The following is a 9,857-nucleotide window of genomic DNA, read 5'->3' on the forward strand; positions in this document are numbered from 1 at the left end:
GTAATCCACACTTTCACTGAGAGATATGTAATTATTTCCAAGATCAGCTCATATGATGGTAATTGAAAAACACAACTATTGCCGATAACAGTTATACAGTTGTTGCAACAGAGAAAACTACTACTGCTTTCGGCACACCTTGAAAGTCTGGGCTGTTGACTGAGCAATTTCCTTGTGGGAACACCTGCAGCAGGCTGGTTTTCATTTCATTCCCTGGAGAATCTTCACTACCCTGTTTTCAGCCTTCCCTACCTTTCTCCCTTTGTCTTTCTGCCTCCTTCTCATGTTATCTTTTTTGGTATTCTTCCTGATCTTTTCTTGACTATCTTTCTTCTACCATACTTCTTCTTCCTTAGGAGAACTCTTTTGGTTGTTGATGCTCCTAGTTTAGAAAGTCTCTTGTGGTCCAGGTTTATCTGAGCTTCTGAAGACCATGAATTCTGATGCTTTTGACTGTGCTCCCTGAGTGGGCAGATTACAGGCAGGTGCTTATTACCAGGTTTGGTTTATGCAGTCCTGGGAATGGAATCCAGGAGTTCATCAATGTGAAGAAGTACCCTACCAACTAAGCCGCATCTCTCTCCCCCCTTAAGAGATCGCTTGTGTTCCTCTTTGCAAATGCTTTCAATGTGTTGAACCTTTCAAGCTGCCTCCTTCAAACAAGTCTCTCTTCTGATATCAGACTTCTTCCCAGCTGTTATCCTAAGAGTTTTCATCATCTTTGGGGCAGTTGTAGCCTAATATCTGAAATCAAACTGCTTGCTCCTCAACTTCCACAATGCAGTCTTACTCTCCCTTGGTTGTCCTGATTTGAAAATCATACAGTGACATATGGAGGTGCTTAAGCCTGAAGGCTCTATGTTGCTTAAAATCCTCTTCTTTCTCAGACTTGCTACCAAAGCCATGATCACATCCCAAAGGCCTAATAACACAAACTTTCCAGTTCTTTCCTGCCTAGCACTGCCATTTCTTCCATTTAATTTTGATTATCCTTGGTCTCTGGTCTAATCCATTATTGACAACAACATGTATGGCCTTATTAAGAGGCAAGTTTGATCATGCTGTTCCTTGGATTAAAATTCTGAATATCCTTATTCTCATGCAGTATGAAGTTCAACATGTATGTCACAATCCATAAGCACCTTCATGATCAGGCCTTTGCTATACCTTCAGAATCTTCTTCCATTGTCTTAGTTTCCTAGTACCTTTATCTTCATAATGTGTCTCTACTTCTTTCTCCTTAATTATTGCCCACTTTCCTGTTGGTCCCCAGTGAAAGTCACTTGTTCTGTAAACATATTCACTCAGTTTTTCTATTCCCCTTCTATACTACATCTCCAGAAGAGCCTTGTCTTAGTTAGGGGTTTCTTGCTTGGTGAAGAGACACCATGACCAAGACAAATCTTATAAAGGAAAATACTTAATATGTGGCTGGTTTATAGTTTCACAGGTTTAGTCCCATTAAGAACATGGTAGGAAGCATGTGGGCATTTGGCAGATATGGTGCTGGAGAAGGCGCTGAGAGATTCTACATCTTGAACTATAAGCAACAAGGAGGTGATTGAATGTGCTTCACACTGCAAATGACTTGAGAATGTATGACTTCAAAGACCCCCTCTGTGACACACTTCCTCTAACAAGCCATACTTGTCCCAAAAAGGTAACACTGCCTAATAGTATCACTCCCTATGGCCAAGCATTCAAACACATGAATCTAGGGTATGATAGTTATTCAAACCTTCTCATTCAACTTCCTGGCCTTCATATGCTTATAGCCATAGAGTAATACAAAATACATCTAGTCCAACTTCAAAAGTCCCCATAGTCTATCACAGCTTGAACAATGTATAAAAGTCCTAAATTCAGAGTCTTTTCTGAGATCCATGCATTCTCTTACTGTAATTCCCTATAAGATCAAAATATAAAAGCAGATCACATACTTTTCACATACCATGGAAAAGGATATACATTACTGTTCCAAAACACAGGTAAAGGTGTATAGTGAGAAAATACTGGACCAAAGCAAGATCAAAAATCAGCTTGGCGCTCTTTCCATCTTTGGCCCCCATAGGGAGAAGAGCTGCCACCATGTCCGCACATCTGCAATGGATGGTCGTTCGGAACTGCTCCATTTTCTTGATCAAGAGGAATAAGCAGACGTAAAGCAAGGAGCCAAATAATCTGATGGTCTGAAACTCCTTCTGCTACAATTTGCTAATTCACTGCAAGACTGTCAGAGTGGAGCCCATGTCTAATGGCAAAGAGGTGGTGGTAGTAATGAAACGCAGATCCAGTCAGTGAAAACCTGCCCCTTCTGACGTGAGGACCACCATCAACAAGAATGCTCGGGCTACTCTCATCAGCATCAGGCACAAGATGGAAAGAACAAGTACCGCCCTAATCTGCGTATGGCGGCCATCCACAGTGCCAGTGCCATCCTTCAAATACAGAAGCCTGTGGTGGTGAAAAGGAAACAGGCCCACCCCACCAAGAGCTCCTGAGCCCTACACAGCAGGAGCAATAAAGAGTCCACTGACTTGTTGAATGACCTCAAAAAAAAAAAAAAAAAAGAAAGAAAGAAAATCAGTTTGGCAAACACCAAACTCAATCTCTATGATTGATGTCAAAATGTTCTTCAGATCTCCAACTCTGTTCTGTTCAGCTTTGTTGAGTGCAACATACTTCTTTCTCATGGGCTGTTTCTACTCCCTGTTAGTAGCTTTCCTTAGCAGCTCTTGCATGCCTAACACCTTGTGGTCTCCAAGGCAATCCAGGCTTCACCTTCACACCTTCATGAAATGGCCTTTCTGGGCCTCGATGCAAGGATACTCTTGACACATATCTGGTCTCAGCAACTTTCCTTAGTCACGGAGGGAGACTATAAAACAAGAACCACATTGCCAAAGCTTCCAAGTTCTGCTACTTGCTGGGGCTGGAACACAGCCCCCTTGTTATATCTTCACCAGCTTCCTCTTTTTGATGGTTTCCTTCAATGTCTAAGCTTGGCTATCATAGAATTTGCTCTGTAGACCAGATTGCCATTGAACTCAGAGATCTATGTGCCTCTGTTTCGTGAGTGCTGTCATTAAATGTGTATATCATCAAGCCTGGACCTATGATTTTATTTAATTCCTTTTCATCATAGATCCTTATAAACATGGCCACTGTGGCTCAGGATCTAGATTAAAGGCATGTCTTTATTTGGGTCAAAAGACCATGTCATCCCACCTTTATATCCAGATCAAAAGCCCGTGTCTTCCAGACTCAAGATTTGTATTAAAGGTATGTTGTACCCCTGCCTCATTATGTGGATCAGTTGTGCCTTCCATTTCTGGATTGTAGTTCATTCCAGATATAGTCAAATTGACAACCAAGTATAGTCATCACAATCCCCCCCTCGTGAACTTGACACACAATTATTTCCCCTTATGTCCAAATGCAAACAACCAAGTCATAATAACACCTACCATGATATAACCATCCTTTGTACAAACACAAACAAATTGTACATTTAGAATAGTTGCCAATGTCTCTTCGGGAACATTGTTTATATAATATAGAAGCTTAGATGGATGGTATGTTCCCCTGAGGTAACCACTCCCTTAATTCCACTTAGTATCATTAATCTGTTTATCTCCTTGAATAGAGGACTTAGCTCCATTTCAGTTCCTGATGTCTCTCTTTAACCCCTGAACCATATATTTTGCATTTTTCTTTTCTCATATTACTCCATTTGATCAAAACCCTCTTCATAAGAGTGAACCACAGATCAGAGTCGATGCTAGGCTGTTTTGAGATTTCCTCTGTCAATGAAGCTAATTTAAATCTCCTCAGTTTAACCTCAGGAAGACTCATCAGATAAGGACAAAAAGTGGCTACATTCTTCACCAAAATGTAACAACTTCTGTTTCCAACTTCTTAGGGTTTTATTGCTGTGAAGAGATACCATGACCAAGGAAGCTCTTATAAAAGAAAACATTTAATTGGTGGCTGGCTGACAGTTTTGGGGATTTAGTCTATTACCATTATTGTAGGAAGCATGACAGTGTCTTGGCAACATTATAAAAGTATTCTCTGAAACTTCTTGAGCAAAGCCTCATAGTTCAATTAATCCCCAGCACCACTGTCTTCTATGATTCTACTAGTATAAGGCCCATTAAGCCTCAATTAAAGCATTCCATAGTTTTTCTAAACCAAGTCACAAAATTTACATTTCTCCAAACAAAAGCATGATCAATTCTATCTTAGCAATATCCTAGCTTCTGTTTCCAACTTCTTAGGGTTTTATTGCTGTGAAGAGATACCATGACCAAGGAAACTCTTATAAAAGAAAACATTTAATTAGTGGCTGACTTACAGTTTTGGGGATTTAGTCTATTACCATTATTGTAGGAAGCATGGCAGTCTCTAGGCAGACATGGTGATGAAGATGGGGCTGAGTGTTCTAGATTTTGATCCACAAGTAACAAGTAGACTGGATATGTGCTACAGTGTGTTATTTGAATATTTAAGACCTCAAAGCCCACCTCCACAATGACACACTTCCTCTAACAAGGCCATACCTACTCCAAAATGGAGACACCTCCTAATTTTGCCACTCTCTATGGCCATGCCTTCAAACAATGAATCTATGGGGCAATACCTATTTAAAGCTCCACAGCCCCCTCCTAGGTTTCTGCATAGGTATTGGTGATTCAGAGACCATAGGCTTAATTTATCTTTTTCTTTATGGCATATGTTTGTTACTTAATGGCAAAGAGAATGCCTTTAAAAACTTGGGCCCATCCAGGTAATTATTCAAATTTACTAAGTGACTGAATATTCTCTTACATATGTACATTCCTTCCCCGAGTAGGGAAGTCACCTTGAAGGAAGAAGAATACAGGTTGATTGAAAACAGGTTAAAATTCCTAAACCAACAAATCTCCAAACATTTGGAAAGTAAAAGAAGGTGATATGCAATAAAATGCTGACATGTGTGAGAAAATGAAATTTTCAGAAGAGAAAGGATATTCCATGTCTCCAGTGGGTAAGACATCCATGCTGGATAATTTGGTCACTTCAGACAGCACCTATCATTTTCACTAATCTGTAGGCAGGTATTTCTTATAACAATGAATAGTGACTGATTTTCCTGCAGCAATTTTTTTTCTGTTGTAAAGATCCTTGCACGTGTGTTATTATTTAAAATTCCCCTTTTTCATCTTAAAAATAGTCATCTGTTTCTCCACTTTTAGTCCCCCTGGCTTGAGTGACATGTAGAAATGCTGCTCTTGCCCCAGAGAGGCTGTCCCAAATAGGAGCCCTCAGAAGGATTGGTGTCCACGGCACCAGAGCCACACTCCCCCACCCCCAGCAGCAGATGAAATATTTCAAAGGGGACATCTGCCACCACCACTGAGATTTTATGGAGTACCCACACATGTAGACTCACTAAAGTGGGCATGACAGCTGAAAAATATTAAAAGTGTGTGTGTTTTTAAAAACAACTTATGGTTAGGAATTAAGAAATGACTTTTAAATAAGAACAGAATTTATTTTTTTGCAAGTGTGTATTTTTTTTCTTTCTTTTTTTTTTTCATTTATTTTTCTATTGAGACCCCACACTTGCAAAGATCTTTTAGGTCATGTGTTTGCTTTATGAAACATTTGGCAAGTAATAGGTGCCATGGGAATACATCCACTCCATCTGGCAGCGGCAGCTCGTCCTCCACTCACGGTACCTGAATTGCCACCAGTCCTGATGCCTCACAAATGTTTTTGTTTTCTTTCTTTAATAAATTTTGGATGCAACAATTAGGTGGGGGAGCCTGGCCAAAGTTCTTCCTTAAGTCTTCTGAGGGAAATCTCAAGTAAGAAAGTAATGCACATTTGACAATTTGTTGTTTTCACACGTGAACTGCCCAGATTTTAATGAATACTTTTCTCAGGCTTAACATGCTCTTTCACAACTGAGGACAGTGAACTCATGTTGTTTGTGACCTGGTCTCTGTGTCCTACACTTTAGTAGAAAGTATCTTAAAGGTATTTAGTATTATTTAGATAATCAGAAATTACAGGTCATGTTGTCCTAACTTTCATGTTTCTCTGAAAAAACGGGACAAATATTGAAACTGGAAAAATAACTTAGCCGATTAGTTTGCTGTCAGAGTGTAATGGTTTCTTGATGCTGCTCTCTGTCAATTTTCAGTTGTCATCAGCTGAGGATATTTGTATCACTTCACAAGCAGCCCTGTGGAGTTTCACTAATTATATTGTTTTGCTTGATTTTACTTTATTTTATTTTATTTGTTTGATTTCAGGAAGAATGCCATGGAAGAAACCAGGCTTATAATCTCACAAATATAGCACCCCTGCTTGATATTTGGAGCTCTCTTCTTTAGTTTTGGCAAGAAATACTGTGGGAATAAGTGTCTATGCCAAGTATCAGTTATTTAAATATTTCATTACCTCACAAAATAAAGAAGAGTGAGAAAGAGAATCTCCCTAAGACATTCAGACAAAGACAAATCCCCAATCTTTGTGAAAGCTAAATTATTTTCTTTGCTTAGAACAGAACTACAAAGTTTAACAACCCTTTTGAGAAGTTCTGATGACCATAGTACTAAATTAATTCAAATGGTCATGCCTGAAGATAAGATTTCTAAGCAGAAAATGTTTGCCACCAACAAATAACTACTTTTCCTATAAAAACAAAACCAAGATAAAACATACAACATACAAAATATAATTAAAAGGGACAAAATACTAATCTAAGTGTATCATGAGGCAGAAGAAAGCATATTGCATAAGGTAGTGTTTTCCACTGGTCTGTAATACTTTCACCATTTTTCTTTTGCACTTTTCTAATGAGAAGCACTTGAGGTGTCAATAGTCAGAGAAAGAACTTGTCATGTGTCCAAAACTAAAAGACTTTTCTAGAAGCTATACTAGTTGTAGTAAGATTGGTAAGTAGAAGAGATTGATCAGTGAACTCATTAGAAATTTATACAACTCTAAGTAGATCTGCTTTTACTATTTAAAAATAGGATGGCATGTCACATATATGGGACAAGAAGCATACAAATCCTTTACATCGGAGCATAATCTAGTTGCATATGTATTGAACCTACCTCTCTATATAATAGTGGCCTCAGTATATTTAGCAACAAATTAGTAAAATGTGACTTTAAAAAAAAATTCCAAGAGAAGTGCACTTTGCCAAATGATTCTTATTAAAAGAATGTACATAATGTATATAATGGTAGGCATTGGATTCAGTGGCCCCTCTTTTGGATGCAATTCAAGGGTCTTAATTATAGACAGTTTCAGAATGTCCTTGACTCTAATCTATGTCAGGCATCTGATAAACTATTAACACAAGTGTAAAGGAAGCATATTGTCGAGTTCCAATATATTATTATTTAATTATATTTTAATTTTCCACTGACAGATGGAATCCCCTTTATATGCCACCCTGTTGCTCTCTGCCTCATCTTAATATTCTGTGTTTAAATAACATGAATTTCCACATCTCCGTCCAAAGTAAGTGCTTCTAGATGAAGAAGAATGTGTCCTCAAAAAACTGGAAGCATTGAGAACTCCTAGGACAGAGTTTTCAGTGTGAACTTGGGCATAATTGAAAACTAGTAGATTATGTTCAGTGTGTGCATGTATATAGGAGGTTGTGAATTGGAGGCATGGAATAGTATTTTTAGACATTCTTATCTAAAAGTGAATTTTTTTACTCTCTTATGATTTCTGCCTTTTAAATAAGTTTATTCTCTAGAGAATCATAATAAAGAAGGAAAGAATAAATGGTGGTATTAAAGCACTTACTGAGCCTGGGTACTTGTTGAAACTTGTTAACACTGAATGGGGTGCCTTTAAAAAGAGTTTCCCTTTTATTTATTGTCCTCTTATGTGTTGTTCCTGATTGCAGTTTTCTATCCTTCTCTCCCCTCAGACTCTTCCCCAACTCTTCCCTTTCGGCTTGGATCTACCCCCCCCCCACACCTCCTTCAAAAGAGAAGGCCTTCCAGAAACAACAAGCAAGTATGACACAATGACCTGCAGTAAGACAGGCACATACTCTCACATCGAAACTGGATGAGGCAACCCAACAGGAAGAAAAGTTTCTCAAAGGCAGGCAATGGTCAGAGAAAGCCCCAGCTCCTGCTGTAAGGAATCCCACAAGAACAGCAGACCATACACATACCAACATACCATAAATGCAAAGGACCTATATTCGATCCATACAGGCTCCCTAATCTCTGTGAGCCCTCTTGAGTCCTGATCAGTTGACTCTGTGGGCCATTCTCATGGTGTCCTTGATTCCTCTGATGGTGCCAATACTTCCGCTCCTTCCTCTGCAGGATTCCTGAGTTCTGCCTAAAGCAGGTAGACACAAAGCTTTAAGAATAAGTAAAAGACTTTGGTAGTTACTTTTGCTAGTGTGTTGTCAGGAAATTTCAGCTGTATTGGTTATTCAGAAACTGAGCAATCTGTGAGAACTCTGAGGCTTCAAAGTCTTAGATATTTTCCTGTTCTGTTGTGAACTTTACTTCCAAAGAGAATAGCAATGGTAACGATCAAAGACAATTTTAAGGCAATTAGTTAATATCCTAGGTTTTCTGTTTCTGTTGTCTCTCTCTCCCTCTCTCCATCCCCCTTTCATCTTTTTTTTTATTATTTGCTTCATTCTGTTACCAGTTCCTATACAAACTCTCTCTTCCATACCTCAGGGGTAACTCTTTACTTTAGATTATTTACTTATTTATTTACTTATTTATTTATTTTTATTGTTGTTGGTGGTGATGGTGGTGGTGGTGGTGGTGGTGGTGTGTGTGTGTGTGTGTGTGTGTGTGTGTGTGTGTGTTCAGCCATATGTTTTCCATGACTACAGCAATTATGTGGGAGTTAGAGGACAACTTTTGGAGTTGGTTGTCTCCTACCTTTGCTTCCGTTGCTTTTGAAATCAAATCACCACTTCCCCTCTTACCATCAGGTTAAATATGTCTTGGGACAATTGGTGCAAGACAATTATCCTGGCTAGCTTGTTGTCAACTGAACACAAATTAGAGATCTGCCTGGGAATAGACATCTCAACTAGAAAAATGCCTCCATCAGATAGCTTGTAGGTAATCCTGTAGCACATTTTCTTGATTAATGATTGATGGAGAGAGGGCAGCCACAGTGTGGGTTCTGTACTACACCTGGGAAAGGTAGTCCTGAACTGTAGATAGAAAGCATGGTGAGGTAACTAAGGCTCACAGGTCACTGCCAAAGACAGAGCAGAAAGACTGTAAATGCCCGAGGAATGGGGAACCTGGGAATGTCGGAATCAGTACTCATAATGTCTCTCCAACATGGTTCCCTGTTCAACAGGAAGACAGCAGTAGACTTGCTAATGTGGACAGCTGACAGCTGGCATGGGAGAAGCTCACTAGGTGACAACCGACACTAAAAAATCAGCATGCAACTAACACCAAATGGTTATCTAATTCCAAATGGTCACCTCTGGAAAAAAAAAATATATATATATATAGTGTGTGTGTGTGTGTGTGTGTGTGTGTGTGTGTACACACATAATATTATATAGACTGAGAAAGTTGCACTTATATATGTAGGAATACATATTTATTTGAAATAATAGTTAATAATTTAAAAGAGAGTAAGAAAGAAGGTACAGCAGGGTTTGTGGGTAGGGAAAGGAAGAAGTGACATAATTATAATCTCAAAAAATGATTTTAATAGGAAGAGGAAGAAGGCAAGCAGCCTGAGTAAGCCATATGGAAAATCCAGTAACCAGTGCTACTTCACACTTCTGCTTAAGCTGCTGCCCTTGGTGTCCTACCCTGCTCAGTTCCTGCCCTGTT

General features: G+C 39.0%; 1 pseudogene; it reads left to right on the forward strand.

The window, feature by feature from the left end:
• The first annotated feature begins 2,088 nt into the window (after positions 1-2,088).
• On the forward strand, positions 2,089-2,501 carry Gm13478 (annotated as a pseudogene).
• Positions 2,502-9,857: the final 7,356 nt, after the last annotated feature.

This window comes from Mus musculus, chromosome 2, assembly GCF_000001635.26.
Source record: "Mus musculus strain C57BL/6J chromosome 2, GRCm38.p6 C57BL/6J".
In the NCBI taxonomy this organism is placed as follows: Eukaryota; Metazoa; Chordata; class Mammalia; order Rodentia; family Muridae; genus Mus; species Mus musculus.